The following is an 11967-nucleotide window of genomic DNA, read 5'->3' as shown; positions in this document are numbered from 1 at the left end:
TTGGGGATCTGGGGAGGGAGAAGGGTATCTTATATGCGTGATATCTGTGGCCAAAGGGCAGACTAGAGTGGATTAAGGATAGTCACGAGTTCTTTGCATCTTATCTCATCAAGAAGTGCAGTCTACATTCCCCTCTTTGAATCTGGGCTGCTCTGTGACTTGGCTTTGACCGACACAATGCAGCAGAAAGCCAGCCATCACATAAAGACATCTGATCACCCTGTCAGAGAGAGAAGACCTGGAGAATGAATGACGACAAAGGGTGAGAGAGAAGCCCTGCCATTCCACTCACTCTTCGTGGTGCCAGGGAGTGTTAGAAAAACCATCTTGAATCCTCTTGCTTTAGCTGAAGCAACTTAGCCAACACCCCATGGAGCAGAGATGGCCCGTTCCCACCAAGCTTTGCCTAGTTGCAGAATCATAAGCAAACAAACAGTTGTTGCTATTTTAAGACACTAAATGTTGGGCTTAACACTAACTCGGCAATAGAAAACTGATACAGGAGTTATTACCAGAAGTGGGATTTGAACCCACACGAATGTTGAATCCACTGATGACATGTGCCTCGCTGGATTTCAAATTGCTGTGGCCCGTTGATGGCTGTGCACTTTCTGTTTTCTCTCTTGTTTTTTAATGGAAGCATCTACTGAAGTTATCTTTTCCCTATCTCACCCTGCGAGGGCATGCGAGGGCATGCCACTCCTCCCATCAAAATGCGGAATCTGTTCCTCCAAACCCTTGACTCTGGGATGTCCTTCTGACTTGCTTTGACCAACAGCATGGGTAAAAGTTACATTGTGTGAGTTTCCGAGCCTAGGCTTCACGATGCCTTGTAGTTTCCACCTTTGCTTTCTTAGGATCCAACCACCCTGTAGCAGAGCTTGAGCTAAACCGCTGAACGATGAGAGTCCACGTGGAGAGAGAAAGTCCCAGCCAGGCTCCAATCCCTGTATATCAGGTGTACAGCCTGATGTCCCAGGCTTGTGGGTGACACCCCCTTGGTCTCCCAGTTGCACCTAAATCCCAGCTGAGTGTAGCCATGTGAGTAATCCTCAAATGACACCACACAGAGCAAGAGAACTATCCAACCACCCAACCCAAAGAATCATTAGAAATAATTTATCCTTGAAGATTAAGGTTGAGATGGTTTTTCCCACAGTGATAGGTAACTGAAACATACCCCAGCAATTACCCCTTGGGGTGGGCGAACATCCTCTAACAAACCCCTCTAAAGAAAAATCTTTAACCTTCAACTTCTCTGCCTCTCCAACTTTAACCCTCTTATAGCTTCCAGTGGAGGAGAGGCCAAGGGTCACAAAAGAGTTTTTTGACCCTTTCATTTTTGCAAGACCAGCATAAGGGATCTAGTACAGGGGTTGGCAAAGTATAGCCCAAATCCAGCCAACCACCTCTCCTCTCCCAGTTTTACTGAGTTATAATTTGTTTACTGGCTCATGAGGTATGAGCCACAAAGCCTAAAATATTTAATATCTGACCCTTTAAGAGAAATTTTCCAATGTAGAATCTCCCTTTGGTATGTGGGAACAGTTGGCAGCTCTTGTCTTGGACTCTCAGCTAAAAATTAGATGGAAATATTTAAATTTCAACACACTGTTTCAGGTGTTTGACAAATAGAGCATTTGATGGCCAAATAAACTTGAGAAATGCACAGTGGAAAAAACAAAATGGAAATAAGATTCTTTAATTGCAGCCTTCTCTCCAAGGGGGCAAAAAGAGGCCTATAGTTTGTTGTTATGCTGTTTTTCTAAATATTCTGGAAACTTTTCCACTGGAGGATCTTATGTGATTTGTGTTCCATGTGACACACTTTGAGAACTCCAGTTTCCCGATGCAAAAGATGGTGGACGTTCAGAAAAGTGCCAAGGAGCCAGGCTGAATTCTTGATCCTGTGTCTTCATCTTAAGCATTTTACTCTCTTTCCTCCCTAGGGTTATCTGGCTGCCTGCCCTTCTTGATCAGAGACAGTCTAATTCATACTAGGGTATGAGAGACTTAATGTTCTCTAGTGGAGGGGAGGGTGGGATTGGAGATTTCCCCTTTGAAGGATGACAGGGAAGGACAAATCTGAATCCAGAGATGCTCACTTTTTCTATTTTTTGTCGCCATCAAAGTTGTGATTTATCATCCAGCACCTCTCCTGTAACAGTTCTGTATTTTGCTGGAGTTACTTCTGAACAAATTTCTTTACGATCAGAAGGAATATTTTGTGCCAGGAGGAAATTAATCTGCTCAGGCTTGCTGCGCATTCCCCTGACGTGATGGGCTCCTCTGTCAAGGGATGTTTTACCTTCCAGCTTCTTCCTTTGATTACATTCAAAAGGCCCCAACAATACTGAGCCATCATTTCATCTCCTAAGAGCTTTTCTCTCTGTTTGCCATCATCCCAGGAACTCCAAAAGAATTAACTTGCAGTGGAAATTGTAGAGGAATGCTCTCTTCTCTTTGTAAAGCTAATTTTGGTCTGGAGGAAGATTTATGCAGGAAGATTAGAGAATATGTTAAAAAAGAAGCCGCGATTGTGTTTACTTTCAGCCGCATTTGCACATATGACATATGCAGATGCTCCAATAGTAGGACCTAGACACATAAAGCTTTGATCGTTTATCCCCAAACGGCAATCTTTTCTTTGATTGGCATAAAATTTCTACCTCCAATTTATTGGAATACTGAACAACCAAGAGGCATTTTGAGTGACATATCCTGCTCTATATGTTCAATGGAAGTCAAATTAAGTGAGGCTTTACCAGGGGATGAGGGAGAGGGATAAATTGGGAGATTAGGACTGACATATACACACTACTATATATAAAATAGATAACTAATAAGAGCATGCTGTATAGCACAGGGAACTCTACTCAATACTCTGTAACGGCCTATATAGGAAAAGAATCTAAAAAAGAGTGGCTATATGTATATGTATAACTGATTCACTTTGCTGTACACCTGAAACTAACACAACATTGTAAATCAACTATACTCCAATAAAAATTTTTTAAAAATTAAGTGAGTCTTTCTTGGCCATAACTACATATGTGCAGAGTTTGGTGGTACAGGTGGAATTTAATGGTGGAATTTGGGGCTTAACAATGGAATCACGGGGGTGATTCTTGGGCCTGGGAGCCCTCTCTCTGCAAAAATAGACGAGGGGGCTTCCCTGGTGGCGCAGTGGTTGAGAGTCTGCCTGCCGATGCAGGGGACACGGGTTCGAGCCCTGGTCTGGGAGGATCCCACATGCCGCGGAGCAACTGGGCCCGTGGGCCACAATTACTGAGCCTGCGCGTCTGGAGCCTGTGCTCCGCAACAGGAGAGGCTGTGATGATGGGAGGCCCGCGCACCGCGATGAAGAGTGGCCCCCACTTGCCGCAGCTAGAGAAGGCCCTCGCACGGAAACGAAGACCCAACACAGCCATAAATAAATAAATAAATAAATAAATAAATAAATAAATAAACCCAAAGTTTAAAAAAAAAAAAGAAAAGCAAGAGCAGCCATTTGAGAAGATAACATACCCAGATTTAGGGGTTTGGAATACAAGGTAAAAAAAAAAAAAAAAAATAGATGAGGGAGCCTTTTCATATGGAGCTGACACTATGTGAGTGTGAGAGTGTGTGTGTATGTGTATGTGTGTGTGTGTGTGTGTGTGTGTGTGTGTGTGTGTTTGTATGGTTGATATCAAGTCAGGAACCTGTGGTTGGGCTCCTCCTGGGCTGGTCCTGACACTCCTAACTCAACCACCCCCCCTGGAGGTGACCATGCATCTCATCGGCCAAGATTGGAGAGGGACCCGGGGAGGGAGCTGTATTTACCCACACCTTGCTGTCTACCAGGTGTGCTATGGTGCTTTATAACTGTTCCTCCTAGGAGCCTAGCAAGCTGGCACAGGGCTGCATGTTTGACTCAGCTCTGGCTGCATTGGTCAGTTCAACTCTGGAGCCTTCAACACCGAGCGCCAGACCCAGCCTGTGGTGTCTGCGCAGGACGGTCGCCCCCCTGCCACTCCTGCCCCATCCTCAGAGGCTAGGCTGAGCAGCTGGTGTCTGGCACCCGGATGCAGGATCACAGCTGGGCCCATGTACAGAACTTGCTGGGCCTGAGTCTCCAGTGATGGAGGGGCCTCTTCCCTCCAGGTGGGAAGGATGCTGCTTTGGGCCAGGTGGACCTCGCTGCCTGGGACTCTGCCCAGAGCAGGAAGGGCCTCGTGCACATCCCCAAGATGGAACAGGAGTGGTGGTAGTACCAGAAACACCGCCATTAGAGCTCACATGTAGCTACCAGGTAGGCCTCTCTTAGTGGGAATCCATGTCTGGCCTTTCCATCATGTAGGTGGCCATAGAGGGGAAATGTAAACCAAATCCAGTAAAGATGGAAATTAGATCCCTTGACTCCCAATGCTCACCCCTCCCATGACACCCCCATCACATGTGGAAGGAAATCCCAACTCCTTCCCAGGACCCATGACCTGCAAGCTCTGGGTGATTCCATCCGCCCTCCCTCGGACTTCATCTCCCACCCTGCCCTTCCTTCTTCACTGTGTATTCCAGGGACTCTGGTGACCCTGCTGGTCTTGGGACACAATGCCACATGTGTTCTTACCTTGGGGCCTTTACCCTAGCTCCTCCCTCCTCCTGGAACCTTCTTCCCCCAGTATCCTACCCTCATGGCACTCTCTAGAGCTTCATCAGGGTCTCTGCGCACATGTTGCCTCATGCGAGAGGCCATCCCCGGCCACCAAGTCTACGGTGGCATCCAACCTTCCCCTCCGCTTCCCTCTGTCTTCACTTGCTTTTGTTTCTTCAAGGCTCTTCGGCTGCTTGCCTGGGGATTGCCTATTCATTTTTCCATCATTTGTCTCCCCCACTAGAAAGAAAACCTCAGAGGTTTCCCCAGAACTGGTGCCTGGCAAAATGAAGCACTCGATAACTATGTATCGAATGAATGGATGGATCCTTGAGAGAGAAGAGGTAACTCAATATAAATGATGTCCTGGTGGCGGGACAATGGCATTTCTTTTTTTTTTTTTTAATATATTTAATGAAAAAAATTTTTTAACATCTTTATTGGAGTATAATTGCTTTACAGTGTTGTGTTAGTTTCTGCTGTATAACAAAGTGAACCAGCTGTAGGTATACATATATCCCCATATCTCTTCCCTCTTGCGTCTCCCTCCCACCCTCCCTATCCCACCCCTCTAGGTGGTCACAAAGCACCGAGCTGATCTCCCTGTGCTATGTGGCTGCTTCCCACTAGCTATCTATTTTACATTTGGTAGTGTATATATGTCCATGCCACTCTCTCACTTCGTCCCAGCTTACCCTTCCCCCTCCCCGTGTCCTCAAGTCCATTCTCTATGTCTGCGACTTTATTCCTGTCCTGCCCCTAGGTTCCTCAGAATCTTTTTTTTTTTCCGATTCCATATATATGTGTTAGCATATGGTATTTGTTTTTCTCTTTCTGACTTATTTCACTCTGTATGACAGACTCTAGGTCCATCCACCTCACTACAAATAACTCAATTTCGTTTCTTTTTATGCCTGAGTAATATTCCATTGTATATATGTGCCACATCTTCTTTATCCATTCATCTGTCAGTGGACACTTAGGTTGCTTCCATGTCCTGGCTATTGTAAATAGTGCTGCAATGAACACTGTGGTACATGACTCTTTTTGAATTATGGTTTTCTCAGGGTATATGCCCAGTAGTGAGATTGCTGGGTCATATGGCAGTTCTATTTTTAGTTTTTTAAGGAACCTGCATACTGTTCTCCATAGTGGCTGTATCAATTTACATTCCCACCAACAGTGCAAGAGGGTTCCCTTTTCTCCACACCCTCTCCAGCATTTATTGTTTGTAGATTTTTTGATGATGGCCATTCTGACTGGTGTGAGGTGATACCTCATTGTAGTTTTGATTTGCATTTCTCTAATGATTAGTGATGTTGAGCATCCTTTCATGTGTTTGTTGGCAATCTGTATATCTTCTATGGAGAAATGCCTATTTAGGTCTTCTGCCCATTTTTGGACTGGGTTGTTTCTTTTTTAAATATTGAGCTGCATGAACTGCTTGTATAGTTTGGAGGTTAATCCTTTGTCATTTGCTTCATTTGCAAATATTTTCTCCCATTGCCTTTTCATCTTTTTTATGGTTTTCTTTGCTGTGCAAAAGCTTTTAAGTTTCATTAGGTCCCATTTGTTTACTTATTTTTTTTCCCCATTTCTCTAGGAGGTGGGTCAAAAAGGATCTTGCTGTGATTTATGTCATAGAGTGTTCTGCCTATGTTTTCCTCTAAGAGTTTTATAGTGTCTGGTCTTACATTTAGGTCTCAAATCCATTTTGAGTTTATTTTTGTGTATGGTGTTAGGGAGTATTCTAATTTCATTCTTTTACATGTAGCTGTCCAGTTTTCCCAGCACCACTTATTGAAGAGGCTGTCTTTTCTCCATTGTATATCCTTGCCTCCTTTGTCATAGATTAGTTGACCATAGGTGCGTGGGTTTACCTCTGGGCTTTCTATCTCGTTCCATAGATCTATGTTTCTGTTTTTGTGCCAGTACCATAGTGTCTTGATTACTGTAGCTTCGTAGTATAGTCTGAAGTCAGGGAGTCTGATTCCTCCAGCTCCGTTTTTTTTTCCCTCAAGACTGCTTTGGCTATTTGGGGTCTTTTGTGTCTCCATACAAATTAAATTTTTTGTTCTAGTTCCATAAAAAAATGCCATTGGTAATTTGATAGGGATTGCATTGAATCTGTAGATTGCTTTGGGTAGTATAGTCATTTTCACAATGTTGAGTCTTCCAATCCAAGAACATGGTATATCTCTCCATCTATTGGTATCATCTTTAATTTCTTTCATCAGTGTCTTATAGTTTTCTGCATACACGTCTTTTGTCTCCCTAGGTAGGTTTATTCCTAGGTATTTTATTCTTTTTGTTGCAATGGTAAATGGGAGTGTTTCCTTAATTTCTCTTTCAGATTTTTCATCATTAGTGTATAGGAGTGCAAGAGATTTCTGTGCATTAATTTTGTATCCTGCAACTTTACCAAATTCAATGATTAGCTCTAGTAGTTTTCTCATGGCATCTTTAGGATTCTCTTGTGTAGTATCATGTCATCTGCAAACAGTGACAGTTTTACTTCTTCTTTTCCAATTTGTATTCCTTTTATTTCTTTTTCTTCTCTGATTGCCGTGGCTAGGACTTCCAAAACTATGTTGAATAATAGCGGTGGGAGTGGACATCCTTGTCTTGTTCCTGATCTTAGAGGAAATGCTTTCAGTTTTTCACCATTGAGAATGTTGTTTGCTGTGGGTTTGTCATATATGGTCATTATTATGTTGAGGTAGGTTCCCTCTATGCCCACTTTCTGGAGGGTTTTTATCATAAATTGGTGTTGAATTTTGTCAAAAGCTTTTTCTGCATCTATTGAGATGATCATATGGTTTTTATTCTTCAGTTTGTTAATATGGTGTATCACATTGATTGATTTGCGTATATTGAAGAATCCTTGCATCCCTGGGATAAATCCCACTTGATCATGGTGTATGATCCTTTTAATGTGTTGTTGGATTCTGTTTGCTAGTATTATGTTGAGGATTTTTGCATCTATATTCATCAGTGATATTGGTCTGTAATTTTCTTTTTTGTAGTATGTTTGTCTGGTTTTGGTATCAGGGTGATGGTGGCCTCATAGAATGAGTTTGGGAGTGTTCCTTCCTCTGCAATTTTTTGGAAGAGTTTGAGAAGGATGGATGTTAGCTCTTCTCTAAATGTTTGATAGAATTCACCTGTGAAGCCATCTGGTCCTGGGCTTTTGTTTGTTGGAAGACTTTTAATCACAGTTTCAATTTCAGTGCTTGTGATTGGTCTGTTTATATTTTCTATTTCTTCCTGGTTCAGTCTCAGAAGGTTGTGCTTTTCTCAGAATTTGTCCATTTCTTCCAGGTTGTCCATTTTATTGGCATATAGTTGCTTGTAGTAATCTCTCATGATCCTTTGTATTTCTGCAGTGTCAGTTGTTACGTCTCCTTTTTCATTTCTAATTCTGTTGATTTGAGTCTTCTCCCTTTTATTCTTTATGAGTCTGGCTAATGGTTTATCAATTTTGTTTATCTTCTCAAAGAACCAGCTTTTAGTTTTATTGATCTTTGCTATCATTTCCTTCATTTCTTTCTCATTTATTTTTGATCTGATTTTTATGATTTCTTTCCTTCTGCTAACTTTGGGGGGGTTTTGTTCTTCTTTCTCTAATTGCTTTAGGTGTAAGGTTAGGTTGTTTGAGATGTTTCCTGTTTCTTGAGGTAGGATTGTATTGCTATAAACTTCCCTCTTAGAACTGCTTTTGCTGCATCCCATAGGTTTTGGGTCGTCGTGTTTTCATTGTCATTTGTTTCTAGGTATTTTTGATTTCCTCTCTGATTTCTTCAGTGATCTCTTGGCTATTAAGTAGTGTATTGTTTAGTCTCCATGTGTTTGTATTTTTTACAGTTTTTTTCCTGTAATTGATATCTAGTCTCATAGCGTTGTGGTTGGAAGAGATACTTGATATAATTTCAATTTTCTTAAATTTACCAAGGCTTGATTTGTGACCCAAGATATGATCTATCCTGGAGAATGTTCCATGGGCACTTGAGACGAAAGTGTATCCTGTTGTTTTTGGATGGAATGTCCTATAAATATCAACTAAGTCCATCTTGTTTAATGTATCATTTAAAGCTTGCGTTTCCTTATTTATTTTCATTTTGGATGATCTGTCCATTGGTGAAAGTGGGGTGTTAAAGTCCCCTACTATTACTGTGTTACTGTCGATTTTCCCTTTTATGGCTATTAACATTTGCCTTATGTATTGAGGTGCTCCTATGTTGGCTGCATAAATATTTACAATTGCTATATCCTCTTCTTGGATTGATCCCTTGATCATTATGTAGTGTCCTTCTTTGTCTTTTGTAATAGTCTTTATTTTGAAGTCTATTTTGTCCAATATGAGAATTGCTACTCCAGCTTTCTTTTGATTTCCATTTGCATGGAATATCTTTTTCCATCCCCTCACTTTCAGTGTGTATGTGTCCCTAGGTCTGAAGTGGGTCTCTTGTAGACAGCATATATACGAGTCTTGTTTTTGTATCCATTCAGCCAGTCTATGTCTTTTGGTTGGAGCATTTAATCCATTTACATTTAAGGTAATTATCAATATATATGTTCTTATTACCATTTTCTTAATTGTTTTGGGTTTGTTATTGTAGATCTTTTCCTTCTCTTGTGTTTCGTGCCTAGAGAACTTCATTTAGCATTTGTTGTAAAGCTGGTTTTGTGGTGCTGAATTCCCTTAGCTTTTGCTTGTCTGTAAAGGTTTTAATTTCTCTGTTGAATCTGAATGAGAGGCTTGCTGGGTAGAGTAATCTTGGTTGTAGTTTTTTCCCATTCATCACTTTAAATATGTCCTGCCACTCCCTTCTGGCTTGCAGAGTTTCTGCTGAAGGATCAGCTGTTAACCTTATGGGGATTCCTTTATATGTTATTTGTTTCTTTTCCCTTGCTGCTTTTAATATTTTTCTTTGTATTTAATTTTTGGTAGTTTGATTAATATGTGTCTTGGCATGTTTCTCCTTGGATTTATCCTGTATGGTACTCTCTGTGCTTCCTAGACTTGATTGACTATTTCCTTTCCCATATTAGGGAAGTTTTCAACTATAATCTCTTCAAATATTTTCTCAGTCCCTTTTTTTCTCTTCTTCTTCTGGGACCCCTATAATTCGAATGTTGGTGCATTTAATGTTGTCCCGGAGGTCTCAGAGATTGTCCTCAAGTCTTTTCATTCTTTTTTCTTTATTCTGCTCTGCAGTAGTTATTTCCACTATTTTATCTTCAGGTCACTTATCCGTTCTTCTGCCTCAGTTATTCTGCTATTGATTCCTTGTAGAGAATTTTAAATTTCATTTATTGTGTTGTTCATCGCTGTTTGTTTGCTCTTTAGTTCTTCTAGGTCCTTGTTAAATGTTTCTTATATTTTCTCCATTCTATTTCCAAGATTTTGGATCATCTTTACTACCTTTACTCTGAATTCTTTTTCAGGTAGACTGCCTATTTCCTCTTCATTTGTTTGGTCTGGTGGGTTTTTACTTTGCTCCTTCATCTGCTGCATATTTCTTTGTCTTCTCATTTTGCTTAACTTACTGTGTTTGGGGTCTCCTTTTTGCAGGCTGCAGGATTGTAGTTCCAGTTGTTTTTGGTGTCTGTCCCCAGTGGCTAAGGTTGGTTCCATGGCTTGTGTAGGCTTCCTGGTGGAGGGGACTGGTGCCTGTGTTCTGGTGGATTAGGCTGGATCTTGTCTTTCTGGTGGGCAGAACCACGTCTGGTGGTGTGTTTTGGGGTGTCTGTGAACTTATTATGATTTTAGGCAGCCTCTCTGCTAATGGGTGGTATTGTGTTCCTGTCTTGCTAGTTGTTTGGCATGGGGTGTCCAGCACTGGAGCTTGTTAGTCGTTGAGTGGAGCTGGGTCTCAGCATTGAGACAGAGATCTCTGGGAGAGCTCTTGCTGATTGATATTACGTAGCGCCAGGAAGTCTCTGGTGGTCCAAAGTCCTGAACTCGGCTCTCCCACCTCAGAGGCTCAGGCCTGATGCCTGGCTGGAGCACAAAGACCCTGTCAGCCACACGGCTTTTGGGAAGTCTGAGGTCTTCTGCCAGTGTTCAGTAGGTGTTCTACAGGAGTTGTTCCACATGTATATGTATTTTTGATGTATTTGTGGGGAGGAAGGTGATTTCCACATCTTACTCCTCCGCCATCTTGAAGGTCCTCCTCAAGATATTTTACACATGCCCATCTTTTGGGGCCGCCAACGTAGGTGAAAGTAAAGGTGGAGTCTAAGTATCTGAAATTGGGCAGGGCGTGGTCATGGTTGGACCAGGGGTGCTCAAGGTGGGGCGGAAGCCCGACCACAATTGCATTTCTGAGTGAAGGGAGATGCCAGGAGGCAGGGCTTGACCCCCAGCCCTCAGGACAGATGGGCCGTGGCTACTCTCATCACTCCTCACTGGGGTGCATCTGACACACTGTGTTCACGACTCCAAAGTTTAATTTAGCTGATGCCTTGGCTGCAAGCAAAAGCTGGTAAATTTAGTTGGAGGATTAAGGAACATATAAGATGCACAGCTCCTTAAAAGGAGCTGGATGTCAGGGGAGAAGCAAAGCCGATGCATCCCGAAGTTCGCCGTGAAAGTGGAGGCAGGAGACCTCCCAGAGCAAAGCAGGCCAAGGGGCCGCAGTTGCTGAATCTTCTCAGGGGAGCATCCCTGCGTAGGGGTGCTGCAGGGTGAGCACAGGGATGGAGCCAGTCACCGAGTCACTGAGCAACGCAGAGCGACCTGCTGACAAGGAGAGGGACAGCTCTAAAACCACCGGGAGGCCCAGAAACCATAAATAAATGGATGGAAAAATGTGACTGGAGGAAAATGTAGAACTTCTGCGAGGCAAAAAAAAAAAAAAAAAAAAAATACAATCAAAAAGCAAACTACAAAATGGACAGAAAAATATTTGCAACACGCACAAGAGAAAAGGAGCTGATTGGTGCTGATTTACAAAGAGCTCATAATCAATGAGAAAATGATGAACAATCTGATAGGAAAAAAGGGTCCTGAGCACAAACAGGAGGGTAAAAGGGAAAGAAATACAGATGGCTAATAAATGTATTAAATTCTGCTCAGTCTCATCAACCATAAAGGAAACACAAATCAAAAATGAAATACTTTTTTTTTTTTTTTATCAGATTGGCAAGAACTTTAAAGTATGATCCTATCCAGCAATGGCAATGAGGAGAGGAAATGTAAATTTCCCTTTTAGGAGGGAAATTTGGTGATTTCTATCCAAATTAAAAATGCACAAGCCCCTTGATCCAGAAATTCCACCGTGAGGTAGTTATCCTGTGGATACTTATGATGGTTCTCTCAAAGGAAT

This window comes from Balaenoptera acutorostrata, chromosome 11 (genome assembly GCF_949987535.1).
Source record: "Balaenoptera acutorostrata chromosome 11, mBalAcu1.1, whole genome shotgun sequence".
NCBI lineage: Eukaryota > Metazoa > Chordata > Mammalia > Artiodactyla > Balaenopteridae > Balaenoptera > Balaenoptera acutorostrata.
The sequence above is the reverse complement of the archived record's forward strand: the minus strand, read 5'-3'. Positions refer to the sequence as shown.